An 8721-nucleotide genomic window follows, 5' to 3' on the forward strand; every position below is an offset into this window, starting at 1 on the left:
TTTGTGCTGGAGCACATCTTCTGTGAACTAGGACCTCTAGACTCACAGAGGCCAGAGTTGTAAGAACAGAAAGCACAAATTTCCCAACTGGGAGTGATGGTAAGGAGGATCTCTCCTATATATCCCCATTTATTCTACCTATTGCAGGCACCATACAATATCATGGTCATTGATTTATGGCAGCTATTCTTATCAAGGATTCTCCATAATAATTAAGCCCTATTGCCCTAATGTACCCATTATATATATAATGAATTAACTTTCCTAAGAGTCTAGAATAGTATTAGCTACATATCATCCTTGGAAAAATTGAAAAAAGAGTCACTCAAATAATTTTTGGTGTGGTTTAAATCTCCCATGGAATTCTGATTTAGGTTACTGATGTTACCAGAATTTATAACTTTTTTTGGTTAGTAAATCCACTCACAAATTATTTTAGTTGTGGTTAGTTTAATATGTTTTTTTAAAAACTTTTAAACTAGACTTGTAAGTGATTTACACAATATTAGAGAATCAGTGATAATGAGCTTTCTTAGCATTTGTGTTTGAGAAAGTCTTTATCTTTTCTTTACTTCTAAAGAACAGCTTTTCCAAGTATAGTATTCTTGGTTGACAGAAATTTTTATTTCAATATTTTAATTATATCATCCCACTCTCTTCTGGCCTCAAAAATTTCTACTGAGAAATCCATTGATAGTTTTATAGAGGTCCAAAGCCTTCTTATTTTACTTAGAAACCTAAACTCCTTACCACTAACTGTACCACTACCCTCAAATAGCTACATAATCAGGCCGTTTCTACCTTTCCAACCTCATTCCTTTCCACCTTCCCCTCATTTACCATCCTCCAGCTACTCTGGCTTATTGTTCATTTGAAACTTTCCACATAGTCCTCCCTCAGGGCCATTGTGAATGTGGTTCCCTCTGCTTGGATCATTATGTCCCCATTACTTCACATTGTGGATCCATATCATAATTCAAGATTTCATTCAGATTTTACACCCACAGAGATACCTACCCTGACCACCTCCCCATCTAAGGTTTTCACCTGTTTATATTTATCTCTCCCCTCCCTATTAAAAAATATTTTTTCAGCCCAGCTGGGCATGGCTCAGCAGTTGAGCATCGACCTAGGATCCAGGCGATCAGGGTTCGATTCCTGGTCAGGGCACATGCTCGGGTTGAGGGCTGCAGCCTATCAATGACTCTTTCATCATTGATGTTTCTGTCTCCCTCTCTCTCTCCTTTCCTCTCTCTGAAGTCAATAAAGATATATTTTAAAAATAATAATTTTTTTTTCAGAGAGAGGAATGGAGAGGGAGAGAGAGATAGGAACATCAATGATGAGAGAGAGTCATTGATCGGCTGCCTCTTGCATGCCCCCTACTGGGGATTGAGCCAACAACCTGGGTATGTGCCCTGACCAGGAATCGAACCATGACCTCCTGGTTCCTAGGTCGATGCTCAACCACTGAGCCATGCTGGCTGGGCTCCCCCTCCTCTTTTTTAGTAACCCTTTCATTATTGAAAGGTATTGTCTCTTTCATTCAGTGCTCTATTCTCAGCACCCCAATAAAGTCAGAACTCAATTCATAATTGATGAATAAATAAATGAATGAATAAGAAATTCCATCTAATTCTTGAGTCCAATTTCAACCAATTTTATTGATCTGCATGAAATTAAGTCCAATGATATATTAATGTCTCAGCCATAGGCCTTCTAATAAGCCACTTTCCATGCCTCATGTCCCAAGCACATACCTTAGCCAGTCTCAATAACCCTTGTCTACATGTAAAATATCACAGCCTACTTCTTGAACCAAGTCACTACTAATTACTCTGGGATCAAATTCACAACCTGGGCCTCAAATCTAAATCCAGTTCATCAACACTACCTGGATAGGCAGTCACTGATCTATTAGCTCTTTCTCTTTCATCTCAATTCCATATTCTTAATAGAATTAAGTGGTAAAAACAACACCTGTGCCCCAAGTAATTTTTTTGTTATTGTTCAAGAGTTTGTATTCTCTAAAGACTCTCCTGAAAGCTTTGATTTTCTGCCTCCTGGCCTCTTGCTTTATCCCTCATCTAAAGCGTGCACTTGTTTTGAAGTTTCCTTAGGTCCCGGTGACAGAAGACCAGCTACCTGCATCATCATCTCCAGCTCCCCTTGTGAATTGCCCATACTCTATGCACTGATACTGAAGGCTGTTCCCCATCATACTTGTGACTCACCATGACCTTTCCTACTCTGTTTCTTCTTTCCATGTTTCTATCTGCCACACTCCAGATAAAACTGTTTTCCCAAGTGAATCTGACTGTTTTACTCCTTCCCCTACTATATTGAGTTAAAAGCCTTTTGGTTCTGTTAGTCTAGCCTTTAGGTAGACACATTCTTTCTGTGCATGTGAAATATCCATGGCCAAGAACCCAGTATTCCAGCATCTTAAGCCAATGGGCCCCAAATCTAAATCCAGTTCATCAACACTATGTGGACAGGCAGTCATTGATCTATTAGCTCTTTCCCTTTCATCTCAATACCATATTCTTAATAGAATTAAGTGATTAAAAACAGCACCTGTGCCCCAAGTAATTTTTTGTTTTGTTCAAGAGTTTGTATTCTCTAAAGACGCTCTTCTGATTTTCTGTTTTCAAATTCAAATGCTGCCTCTTTGTTTTCTCTTAGCAACAGCCAGGTTTCCTGTGGATAGGCCTGGACTTTGAGCATCTCTTTACAATCAGTTATGACATAGGTCAATATTTCTTTCTCTTCATACTTCTATGTATCTCAGAGATCATTCCATTAGATACACCAGAACTATTCATGCTTTAAAATATAGTTCCTTATGAAGTTGAAATCTCAGAGTCAGAAGATTTACATTCTCCACATGAAGAATGAGAAGGTGAAATAAAAAAAGAGATGATAGGAGAAAATGGACCCAGTTCCTAGGCAAGAATTATGATGCCCATGGGTTATCTGACAACTTCTAAAACCTCCAAGTGGAAATGGAGGAATCAACAGAGCACCTCATGTGGTTTTATTGTTTTTGTTTTTGTTTTTTATCGCATTCCATAAACTTTGCAAACTCAAAAGTTTTGCTGAAATATCTCTTGCATTTAAGCTACAGACACAATATTGAACAATAATAACCACCGGGAAATGAGAACATCATGAGTCTTTCCAAATTGATTAGTCAGTTTATTTTGTATTAGTTAATTTATGTAATTATGAATACAGCTATACAGTTTCAAGCTACAAAGCTATAGCAAAAAGTGTTTGGAGAAACAAGTAGTTCAAAAGAGCCACCACCAAAGGAGTAGAATCCAGCGGCACTGTGGGGTTTAAAATCAGACCTGGGTTCAAATGTCAGCTCCATCAGTTATGAGTCTGGAACATTTCATCTCTGAATTTTCCTGTACTCATACACAAAAACAGAAGTGAAGACTCTTTTATGGGTCGTTCTGAGGAGTTTCAGACCTCATACAAATATTAGATATTTATAACTGTGTCCCTTTAAAAAGTAGAATTAAATAGCTTTGTTGCACCTTCTTAAAAGGTCACTGGTTAGAACATCTCTCCTATACCTACTCAACAATGTTTAGAAAGGAAAATCTCAAGCTTTTGCTGCCAGGGGGATGTTTAATGTTAGAACACAGAGTTTCCATGGTATCTGTGTTTCAGCCCAGTGGGAATTTCAAATCAGACTTCAAACCAGAAAATCTTAATTCTATCCAAAAAGTATGTACGTGGAAGAAGAGCAATAGAAGTAGATGAACCAAACCCCAATGAGAGCAGCACAATCAGTGCACTGAGGGACGGTATTCATCTCTTCAGTGATGAAGGCCAGGACTTTCGTATCAAATCTCATCACGTGTTCTTAATTTGCTACAGACAATTTTGTTGAAATTAATGTAGAGTAAAATGTAAACCTATGGTTCTTATTTTAAATTATGAGTTCAGTCATTCTCAACTAAAACATTTTGTTGTTTTTCATGAAGTTAAAGAAATCTCCAAATGAAGCAAACCTCAGGAAGGACAAAGCCATGGCCATGGCCAGCGTGCCTTCAGTCTCCCCCTGCCTCCAGGGCAGACATCACACGGTGGCACTCATGCCCATTGGCCTTGGATCTGGTGTCAGAATTGCAGCAAAACTGTGGGGCCCAGACTGAGTAAAGACAGGCAAGCAGGCCTGATGTAGGTCTCTTGTCTGTCTAGGTGTGCTGCAAACCATGCTGGCCGTGGGTAGAGTTCCCTTCACAAGGACAAAGAGAAGGACGCTCTATCAGATGATGCCAACGTGTGTTTGCTACTGACGGGCCCCAAAGAATTGCTCCTCTGTTGCTGTCCATTTGGCTTGGACTTTTGACCTCAACATGGCTTTGTTCCTGTTATTCTGAATGCCAGGCCTGGCCCTCTGTGGCACACAGCTCTGCTTTCTCCCTGGCACCCACTTAGCATCAGACCTCACATTAGATGCTTACCTGGTACAGCTCTTGCTCACTGAACGCAGACAGATCTTTTAGGACTTTCCCAGCAACCAACCGCTTTTAGCTGCTGCTACTGGGCAGAGCCTACTGTGGCCTGAGCGGGCAGCCACACTCGCAGTTGTCCTCACCTGGTCTGATTAAACGGGTTCTGGGAAGCTGCTCCGTGGGGCCCAGCCTTGCCTGTCCTGGCCTTGTCTGGCCTTGGCACTGGGGGCGTCTTCCCAACCCACATCTTTCCTCAAGGGACAGCTTGTACCTGAGTCGGCCCACGCCAAAAGGGCGGCCTCCTCTTCCCTTTCTGGATTTGTGGTTCTGTCGTTATCCTTCAGCCCCACCACAGTTGCCTTGGCAGCGGCACATGCTGCGGCCTGCTGGGAAAATTCTACACTCCGATTTGGCACCTGTTCCCGGTGGCAGACAGGCCTGAACTGCTGGAAGAACACAAACAGGATGACTTAGGTATGGAACTGATTGGGGCGACGTTGGCGTCCCTTTACATGGAGGCGGCCTGCAAAGCAGAGTTGAGGAAATTGCTTCTTTTCTTTCCCCTCTTAACGATAAATCCCTATGCCCCAGGATGGCCTCAGCTTGGCAGGTTGACACCCAGATGATTTCTGATGGCCTACGTGCCGACCGCAAGGCAAGCTTGAGCACTGCCAATTCAGCCCCCACAGAGAATCCCTTCTCTGGGGAGGAGAGGTGCTGTTCCAAACCCCAGAGAGCTGGAATGTGTTGCATGCAGCTACAGTGAACAGTGGTCAGCTGAATCAGAAGAGCAAAGGGATGGCCTGTCTGCACGGGAAATGTCAGTCCATGCTCTGAAATCTGAGATGTAGAGAGAAATGTAGCCACAGAAGAGCTCTAGTTCCAAAACTGATAAAAACGTTCCAAAATCTTGCTCTGTCATACACTTGATTACACCAGTCCTTGGGATGGCAAATGAACCTCCATCTTAATTATAGCCTGGGAAAGGATGCATAGACAGTTCTTTGACTTCTGTTTTACTCTGTCCATTCCAAGTGGCTGCTACCAAAAGGAGGAAAGAAGAGACATAAATAACACGCCACGGACTGTCTCATTTGCTCTGGAAAATCTCCTAAAAGGTTAATGTTGTGCCTCATGCTTCTGGGCATGTGTGGGTCACATGCTGGGAGCCGGGAAGCGACTCCAGACTCCCGCTGTGGTAATGCCCAGCCAGGCGGAGAGGGAAGGCTCACAGGCAGCACAGACATAAGCTTTGGTAAACCAGCGTTGACTTCAGGGTCATGTCCGTGACTAGAGATCACATGAGGAGAGAGGCCTCAGTTCCCTTCCATGGGAGAAAAATGAAGAGAGGGAAGGGCAGAGCGATTATACCACCTTCCAGGTGTCCAGAAGGGAGAAAACCCCTCAGACAATGGAGAGATTGAACCACTATCTGTCTCAGATGATGCTGGGAACATCAGGATCCACCCCCCCTCCCCAAAAGGGGCACCTCAATTCCTAGCTGGCACATGATGGACTTTCAGTGCCAAGTATCTTGATCACGGCATTTTGTGGCCAGGAGAAAGGAGGGGAGGAAATGGGTCAAACCCCACTGGAGACTGTCTCGTGGGAAAAAGCCAAATGGCTGAGTTCCTCTATTTCTCTGCAGTTGTGAGGGCTCACGCTACAAGGCAGGGAGCCCAAGCCTCACACAACTGCGTAGGCAGTAAGGTGCCAAAGGCCCTGGCCGGCATGCTGCTGTGCTGAGGGGGAGAAAGTGGCCATGTCCTGCTAGAAGGTGTGGAACTCACTGGGTGAGAATGTCAGTGGAGAAGGCATAGAGGTCACACAAAAGAGGCAGGGAGGTAGGACTCCTGTAATAGTGAGGCAGGAAGTGTAGCTGGAGCAGTGGAAGGCAAATATTGCTGAAGATGAGCTGCCCTAACCGAAGGAAAAACAGACCAAAGCCTCTGAGGGCAGCAGAAGAAGAGTGAGTTTGGCACCAGCATGGCCTGGGCTGCGAAGACTAACGCCCACCTTCCCCCGCGACCTCTCAGCCTCATTTGGTTCTCAATCACTAGCAGGGACTCCTGGATCCACGTGACATCCATGTGGCATCTGCTCCCACCGGTGTTGCAGGTGGGCCTCGTGCCCGGATGCCCTGTGAATCACCTGCAGCAGGAGGAGATCTTTACTCTCCCATCTGCTGTCCCTGCTCTCGGCCTCCAAATAGAACTGGCAGCTGGGAGGCCAGGAGCCTCAGCCTTTCCCCCCTTCCCTGCCCTGCGCACCAGAAGCAAGCGGGCCCGGGATCGCTGACCCTCAGGCTATCTAGCTGTCCAGGGTGGGACCGCCGTAGCTGCTGAAGTCCCCCTGCAAACGCAATTGATTGTGAGTGACATTGGAATGGGTCCCTGAGAATCGGGAAGTGAACAGTCTGTCTGGGAACTCGGGGACCAGCTCCGCGGGGATCAAGTCTGGCAAGTTTCATTGGCCCTTCTGATCCTGCTGGGATGTGGCACAGGCAGGGCCATCTGAAGAGCTTGCTTGTTTGCTTGCTTGCTGGTTTTAGCCACTTGGGAGGAGGCGGCTAAGAGGCAAATTCCTGCTGTGCTTTTGCTTCTATTGATATTCTTCACGTTTATTCACTTTATTTTATTTTTTTGTTAATCCTCACCTGAGGATATTTTTTCCATTGATTTTTTTAGAGAGAGTGGAAGGGAGGGGGAGAGACAGAGAGAGAGAGAACTATCGAGGTGAGGGAGACACATCGATTGGTTGCCTCCCGCACGTGGGCCAGGGATGGAGCCTGCAACCGAGGTACGTACGTGCCCTTGACCAGAATCGAACCCGCGACCCTTCAGGCTGCAGGTCGATGCTCTAATCGCTGAGCCAAAGCAGCTAGGACTCTTCACATTTATTTAGGGAATTTTGTACCTTAAAGATGCCAGGGACCTCCAGGGGTCTTCCGTCCTGATCTCTTGTTTCCAGGAGGCTCTGTGCCATGAAATAATTCAAGGCAGAAGGCAAACAATTTTAGCAGAAAACACTCGTCTTCTTCCCACCTGCAGTATCTGCCAGATGCCCTGAAAATTTCACAGATGAAAGAGTCCCTCTATTAACAATAACATGTACTCAAACTAAATAAAATTTATGGTGGAGGCTTGCATTGATTTCTTTAAAAAAAATTATTGATTGCTTTGTATATACCAGTCACCAATGAAACTGAGGCTCAGGGAGATTTATTAACTTCCCTGTAGACACAGCCAATATGTAGGAGGATCAGGGCTGGATCCCAGGTCTTCTCAAGTCCTAGGCCAGTGCTCTTACTATAATGCCTTAAGGAATGGAAGGAAATAAAAAAAATCTGATTTTTAAATTCTTAATTGGATTTCTTTTAAACAACATAGTTTCAAAGAAATGTGTCTTTGGCAAAAAAAATATCTTTGCATTAAAATTCATAAGAGCCTCAGTCCCAGACACTTTGGGAGCCACGGGCTTCGGAGCAGATATGGCCAAGTTCAAGAACCACACCACGCACAACCAGTCATGAACACGGTACAGAAATGATATCAAGAAACCCTGATCACAAAGATACAAATCTCTTAAGGGAGTGGACCCCAAGTCCCTGAGGAACATGCGTTTTGCCGAGAAGCACAAGAAGGGCCTGAAGAAGATGCAGGACAACTACACCAAGGCCATGAGTGCCAGTGCCAAGGCTATTAAGGCCTCCGTAAAGTCCAAGGAGGTCAAACCCAAGATCTTAGAGGGCAGCAGCTGGAAGCTCAGTCAACTTGCCTGCATCGCTCACCCCAAGCTTGGGAAATATTCTCATGTCCTCACGGCCAAGGACTTCAGGTTCTGTTGGCCAAAGTCCAAGACCAAGGCTCAAACTAAGCCCCAGGCTGGGGCTGAGGATTTGGCTGCAGCTCGGCCTCAGGCTCAGGCTTCCAAAGGTACCTACACCCCCATGAGGCTCCACGGTAGAGGCCTCTGTCTGCTGGTGTGATAATGGGAGAACTGGTGTGACCCATGGGCCGCTGTCTGCATGAAGCTGGTGTTCTCCTGTGCTATGTGTACAAATAAACCTGAGGCAGGAAAAAAAGAATTCTTAGGAGCCTGGCAGGTGTAACTCAGTGGTTGAGCACTGACCCAGGAACCAAGAGGTCATCAGTTTGATTCCAGGTCAGGGCACATGCCCAGGTTGCAGGCTTGATCCCCAGTAGGGGGCGTGCAGGAGGCAGCTGATCGATGTTTCTCTCTCATAGAT

The 8721-nt window shown here is 45.1% G+C and overlaps 1 pseudogene across 1 annotated transcript; it reads left to right on the forward strand.

Moving 5' to 3' along the window:
• Nucleotides 1-8088: 8088 nt before the first annotated feature.
• Nucleotides 8089-8460, forward strand: LOC308552582 (large ribosomal subunit protein eL29 pseudogene; annotated as a pseudogene). The gene has a single exon. The product of its transcript is annotated as a large ribosomal subunit protein eL29 pseudogene (transcript).
• Nucleotides 8461-8721: the final 261 nt, after the last annotated feature.

The sequence above is a fragment of the Miniopterus schreibersii genome (genome assembly GCF_964146895.1).
Source record: "Miniopterus schreibersii genome assembly, chromosome: 2".
Lineage (NCBI taxonomy): Eukaryota > Metazoa > Chordata > Mammalia > Chiroptera > Miniopteridae > Miniopterus > Miniopterus schreibersii.